The sequence below is a fragment of the Choloepus didactylus genome, chromosome 9 (genome assembly GCF_015220235.1).
Source record: "Choloepus didactylus isolate mChoDid1 chromosome 9, mChoDid1.pri, whole genome shotgun sequence".
Lineage (NCBI taxonomy): Eukaryota > Metazoa > Chordata > Mammalia > Pilosa > Megalonychidae > Choloepus > Choloepus didactylus.
The window spans coordinates 101,273,173-101,280,674 of record NC_051315.1 but is presented as its reverse complement, the minus strand read 5'-3'; positions in this window follow the sequence as shown (position 1 = coordinate 101,280,674).

Genomic DNA, 7,502 nt, shown 5'->3' with positions numbered 1-7,502 from the left:
ATCTTCTAGCAGACTGTTAAAAATTTAAGGCTACTTTTCCTTGGCGTCTGAATTTAGATGGTAGATTTGGGTATGTGTGCAAATTTCTCTAGTCATTTTTTCATCATCTATCTGCCAGTCTGGTTTTAATTTTATTAAAATGTATGGAAAACATCACAAGCATTCCTCTTCATTAACATCGTTAGAGTTCTGTTTGCTTCTATACAGAATTCCTGAATTTATTGTTACAAGTTTGAGGCATTAGAAAGATACACATATAAAATGTTACATTACATTTTATCAATGTGGCAACTTTGATATCCTTTGTGCTATTTGATGGAAGATAAGGATTTGCTTTAGAAAACTGCATAAGACCCTGAAAGTGGGAAGCTTATTTCTAAGGAAAAAAGATTTGTCTGAGAAGGTCACACAAAAGATGTAACTGACTGAGGAGAGGGGATGATAGTCCTTGTTTGAACTGGGTGTTGAATGTTAGGAGACGGACTTCAGGCTCATGGCACTGAGAAGTCACCACAGAACTTGGGAAGTACATGAGATTCTAGAAGCTGTGGATGAAAAGAACTTCCAAAGATGGTGAGAACCTCTGGAACAGAAATTCTGAGTTTTTAAGGTCCCTTTATTTGCTTTGTCTATCACAGAGCCTGGAACATAAAATTCTGACACATGTGCCAGGGAATGAATAATATGGGAACGAAGAGGAAATCCAACTGAGTTAAAAGAGGGGGTTAGGGTTTGTTCATGGCAGAATTATGCCAAACACCTCTCCAGTCATCTTTCTCTCTTTCCTTCTCATTGTCTTCAAACCATCCTGATTTTCGTTATGTTTTTAGAATACCCAGAGCTCTTTCCTGCTGAAGAATTTTCCCCTTGTTGTGCCATATGCCTCAAACTTCTTTCCAGAGCTGGCTCTTTCCCTTCTTTTGTGTCTCGACTCAGAAGCCACATCTCTGCAAACAGGCTTTCCCTGATCCATCGTATCTGAAATATTCCCCCCACCCCCAGCTTTACCCTTCTATCACTTCACTCTATTAATTTTCCTCATTGCAGTGATCTCAACTTGAAATTATCTCATCTATGCAAATCCTTGTTTACTGTCTGTTCTGTCTCTATCCAAAGAACACAATCTTGAGAATAAAGATCCCATCTGTCTTGTTCACTGCCTTATCTCCAGCTCCTGGACACTACATGGCACGTGTTAAATATTTGTTGAATGAATAAAATAAACTGGTTGAAATGATAGAAAAACCTCAAATGGTCAAAAAATGAGAAATTTAGTGTTTTCATCATTTGAAAGTTCATATACGAGAAGGAATTCATACCTCAAACAGTGTCACCACGATGCATGTGGCAGCTTTGCATCTTTAAGGTTGGCTTCATCGTCAGCTTGTGTGTGGCGGCAGCTTCGGGTCACATCTTAACCATCAGCGCACTGGGGAAAGGGAGCTTCCCTTCTCCAGAGGTCCAACCTACGTCTCCTTGGTTTGCCCCCATAGCTAACCCAATAACTGGGAAGGGATAAGCTGCTTGACTGAAACCTAGCAGGTCCCACCTGGAAGCTGTAAGTAAAGCCAATCACTTAGGATTTACTGACGCACTCTTTCCAGGTGAATCTAATTTTGAGATTATCAGCTACTCTGATAGCCTATTGGAATAGAATTTGAGGGAGTGTGTCCCATGCCCCTCAATATAAACCGAATCAAGGGTGCCTGCTTTTTGCCTGTCCTGACTGACATTTTTTGAGGCAAGCTAAAGAGCCCTGATGCCACTCTCTTGGGAGGTCAAAAGGAAGCAGACTTTGGAAATATCATCGGCCAGCAAAATTCTGCAGTATGTCCTGGAGATGTGAAAAAATGATATGCAAACTCACAGCTTGGTGTACTAAATGTGCTTTTCTATTTAGCATTTAAATCATTAATCAAATGCACCACAAAAGCTCCCAAAATAAAATGTGATTTTAGAAGAGGTTAAAGGACTAAGGAGGAGCTGAATTTCAATGGAAACAGCATTAAGAGTTAATGAGAAATAAGAAGACTTATCATTTTGCCTTGCTTCTACACCACATACATATATTTCCATTACTCTAGGTGGTTTCTATAATAGAGAATAAGTGGAATCCTACATGATAGCTATCTTTAGATGCCATAAAGATGATTCATATAAAGATAAAGTTGTTCAAAATCATTCTTGCAGCAAAATGTGGTCAAATTTTCTGTGGTCTCATGAGACAGCTTAAGAACAGGATTTAGATCATTTTATCACTAGTAAAGCCTTTTGGGTAAGACTGAAAGATGAATTTAAATTCAAAAGTTATTTTGTATTATAATAGCCATGTAATACTGGGAGATAATTCTTTTATCCAAAACTATGGTCATGTCTTTCTTACATTTCTCATATTGGTAATTTTACCATCAAAATAGTTGAAATTAATTATGATTTACTCTCTCATTGATTTGGCCTCCCGTTAGGCTCTCAATAAAGAAAGTAAAAAGGACCACGTGGTTGAGAGAACTGTCAGGGACCTTGGAGTTAAACAAAACTGGGTTCAAATCCTGACTCAGCCACTTGATGTTGGGCAAATCATCTAACCTCTCTGGTTGTTTCTACATTTTTGAAATGGAGATAACTAAACCATAGTGTGTTATGAGGATTGTATGATAAAACATACAGAAAATACTGAGCTCAGTTCCTAAAACAAAGTGGGTGTATGTTGATTGTTTACCCATGTTATTCCTAAACAACCCATAGAGGGGGCATCTTAGAACTTCCTGGGATGAACAGGCAAGAGTTTTAGGAAACTACTGATTTCCTTCTGTGACTTAGGGAGAGGATCTGAGGACAAAGGTCAGAGGCAGAGCAGGCTTAAAGACAGAAAAAGGTTGATATCCAACTCATAAAACAACATATTTAAAACTCTTCAGAAACAATGAGAAAGTCCTCCGCAGATTTTGAACAAATTCAACCCTATAACTGTTTAGACTTCGAAAATAAAACAATTACTGCTAAGAATGTAAGTTGTAGTTAAATTGCAAACTAGACAACTTTCCTCCCTGTAAATGCAGCACATGAAATACCATAAAAACCTGAGAAAATATGGTTTCCATGAACCAACCAGGCAAATAGAAATTATGTAGTCTAACTCTAATCAACCATTAGAAATCTTTCCATGGAAAAAAAATCCATATAAATCTCAGTATTAGTTTTCTGTGGCTGCTCTAACAAATTACCTCAAACTTGGTGGCTTAAAACACACAATTCATTTTCTTACAGTTCTATAGGTTAGAAGTCCAGCTTGGCCTCACTGGGCAAAAATCAAGGGGTCTTCAGGGCTGTGTTCCTTTCTAGAGGCTCTTGGGCAGAATCCATTTCTTGTTTTTCCAGCTTCTAGAGGCTGCCCACATTCACTGGCTCATGATCCCCTTCCTCCATCTTCATAGCTAGCAATAGCAAGTTAAGTCCTTCTTACATCACATCACTTTGACCTCCTCTTTTGCCTCCCTCTTTCACTTTTAAGGACCTTTGTGATTACATTGGGCCTATGCAGATAATCCAGGATAATCTTCCTATTTTAATGTCAGTTGATTTACAACCTTAATTCCATCTGCAACCTTAACATCCCTTTGCCATGAAAGTTAACATATTCATGAGTTCTGGGGATTGGGTCATGGACATCTTTGGAAGACTATATATATAGCTTTCTTTTTTAGCTTTTTATTGTTTAATGCAGTTTTATTGAGATATATTCACACACCATACAAACCATCCAAAGTATACAATCACTGGCTCATGGTGTCATCTCACAGTTGTGCATACAACCCCATGATCAGATTTAGAACATTTTCATTACTCCAGAAAAGAAATAAAAAGAAAAAAGAAAACTCAAATCCTCCCATACCTCTTATGCCCCTCTATTTTTGGCCCATAATATTGGTGTGGTACATTTGTTAATATTGATGAAAGAACATTAAAATATTACTGTTAACTCTAGTCCATACTTTACAATAGGTACATTTTCCCCATATACTCCTCTACAATTAACTCCTTGTAATAGTGTCATACATTTGTTCTAGTTCAGGAAAGAACTTTTTAATATTTGTACAGATAATCATGTGTTGGGGACGATTAAGGTAGCATGTATAAAATCCACCCTCAGCGATGCCGGAGATATGCAACATGACAGCTGGGGCTGATGCAATAGCGGCTTAAGTTGCCCTCAGCCTTCTACGGAAGTGATAGCCGTTCGTGCCTAAGATTCACATCTAGAGTGCTAGCTTTACTATCCCAGCAACAGTAGCCACCAATCCTGTGCTAGCCTTACATCTGCCATCCGCCCTAGCAACAGCAGCAGCCAATCCTAGGCCGCCACCCGTTCGTACTAGCCACTCCCTCTACCTTAGGGTATATATACCCTGCTTCTTCAATAAAGTTTTGCAGCTTGATCAGAAACCTGTCTTGCTGTCGTTCCTCGCGTCTCTTGTCCCATACCATTCCTCCCTCACAGGATTTGGAGCTTCCGTTGAACGTCCCGCCGGCCGGGACAAACTGGCGCCCAACGTGGGGCTCGAAGTTCTGTGAGAGACGGAACGCCGCACTCAAGGAGAGAGGTACCTCACACTCACCGCACCCGGGATCGCCGCGAATAAACTTGGTCGCGAGACAGATCCGTTCAGCAGTCAAAGAAAGAAAGAAAACCACACCAGGGATCACCGCGGGGAAGCGCGCTCGCGAGACAGATCCGTTCACCAGTCGATCAGTGCCGGCGAAAGGAAAGAAGAAGAAGAAAAGAAAGCAACAAAAGGTAAGCCCCCCCACCCTTATCATGGGACAAGGAATTTCCCAGCACGAATTATATGTTAGTCAAGTTAAGCAATCACTCAAGGCACGAGGAACACGAGTTAAGAAAAAAGATCTCACGCGCTTTTTTAATTTCCTGTTACAAACCTGCCCTTGGTTCCCTCGAGAAGGTACTATAGATCACCAGTGCTGGCTAAGAGTTGGAGATTGTTTAAAAGATTATTTTCAAACCTTTGGTCCTGAAAAGGTCCCGGTTACTGCCTTTTCTTATTGGAACCTAATTAATGAAATTCTAAATGTCCACTCTTCAGCTCCAGACGTTCAAAACCTCTGTAAATTAGGAGAGGAAGCTTTGAGGGAGCACTCTCGCCCTGCCTCAGCATGCGGCTCAGTAATTATTAACATGCCTGAATATCCTTTAAACGAAAATTCTAACAGGGATAGGCCAAATACCCCAACCAGTCAAGTCAGTTTGTCACCCAATCAGTATGAAATCAAACCAAAGGCTAAAATTTCTCCCACTTTGGAGGGACCGGAGGTTAAAATTTCTCCCTCTTTAGAAAACAACTCCCTTCCTCTGTTTCGGCCACCCCCTTATGCACCCGATTTTCTCAAACCATATTCTCATTTTTATCCAGTCATGCCCTTATCTCAGTTTCATGCTTTAGAAGAAGCCACAGAAAATCTCCGGCTACACGCCGATAATTTTAGAGAAACTTTTAAACAGGAGCGGCAGCATACCGCCGATCTGCTCGCCGACCTCTGGTCAGCAACTCAAAGCATTGCAGCCCTTTCGCTTCCAGAAAATGCCCGCTCATCGCGCCTCCATTGTACTCACTGCGCCTATGCTTTTCCGGTTACGCATAGTCAGACTCGAGATTCTCAAAATGGCGTCGCCGGCTCCCAAAATGGCGCTGCCGGTTCTCAACATGGTGTCGCGGGTTCCAAAAATGGCGATTCTGGTAGCGATAGCGAGGAGAGTAATAAATTAGATTCCCCCGACTCTAGCGAAGGAGAGCAGGAGGAAGCTAGTTCCACCTCAACTGCTAAATATAAAAAACTTAGTCTAACATATCTAGAGAAATTAAAAAAGGCAGTGAGTGATTATGGCGCTACCGCTCCGTTCACGCTCGCCCTACTGGAGAGCCTTAGTGAAAAGGAACTTATTCCTAATGATTGGTTCCAGCTAGCCAGAGCTGCCTTGTCTGGTGGTGATTTCCTGTTATGGAAATCTGATTATGAGGAGCATTGTAAAAAATATGCCACCCGCAATGCCCGTAAGGCCACTTCTAAAACTTGGACCTTAAATAAATTTTTAGGTCAAAGTCCCTACCATCAAAGTGATAAGCAGGCTCAATTCCTCCCAGGTCTCTTAGCGCAAATACAAATGGCCGCGCTTAGAGCATGGAAAAAACTTCCGCAAAAGGGCGCCGCCACTGCCTCTCTTGCTAAATTAAGACAGGGGCCTGAAGAGCCGTATACTGATTTCCTTAGCCGCCTGCAAAACATGGCTGAGCGCTTATTTGGGGCTAGCGAAAACGAAAGTGATTTTATTAAACACCTGGCCTATGAAAATGCTAACGCTGCCTGCCAAGCAGCAATCCGTCCCTTTCGTAATACTAGCCTTAATAATTACATAAAGCTCTGTTCTGGCATCGGGCCCACTCAAACCCTTGGAATAGCTATTGGCGCCGCTCTTCAAAATTTTGCAGCGCAGCACAAAAATTTTATGGCACAAGCAAAGCCTCCAACATGCTATAATTGTAAGCAACCTGGCCATTTCTCAAGCTAGTTTGCAAACAGGAGAAGCTTCGAAGCATGTTATTTCTCATTTACTACACTGCTTCGCTACTTTAGGCCAACCTAAAATCATTAAAACAGACAATGGGCCTGGATATACTGGAAAAAATTTTCAAACCTTCTGTCAACAATTACAAATTAAGCATATCACGGGAATACCGTATAACCCCCAGGGGCAAGGAATGGTAGAACGAGCACATCGCACCTTAAAAAATGCCCTGTGCCGTTTAGCCGAAAGTACTCTCAATCTCACCAAACAACGACCTCGAGACCTTTTACATCACGCTCTTTTTGTTCTTAACTTCCTAACTCTGGATGATGAAGGACAATCTGCAGCTGACAGACATTGGCATCCCAGAACACAAACGCAACAAGCCACTGTTATGTGGCGTGACCCCTTAACGTCAGAATGGAATGGGCCTGACCCCGTGATTATTTGGGGACGAGGCTCTGCTTGCATATACGATCAAAAGAGGGAAGGTCCTCGCTGGCTTCCAGAACGGCTGATAAAACATATTAATTCTTCATTGCCGAAACAAACCCCTGAGACACTTCCTTCCCCTCCTCTTAATAATAACCTTTCCAGGGTAGAAGCCTCTCCCTGAGAAAAATGTCTTTCTTTTCTCTTCCAGCGCATCAATAACTCCTGCTATAACCCATCCGGAGACAGCCAGTCCGCACACAACCGGAAGTGGAAAAAAGTCCTGCTTACAGGTTTATTCCATCACTAATCACATGAATTACCACTTGAATTACTATTGGCTTTTATTAATTGGTTTTCTGGCTTTGCTGTTTGCAGCCGGATTAGCAACTGTTGCCCCAAAAGATTGGAATCTGTTAGAAAGATCCCTGCTTGCTATAGCATATTTGTGCATTGTAGGGTGTATTACTTTGCTAGCTTGTCTCCCTTA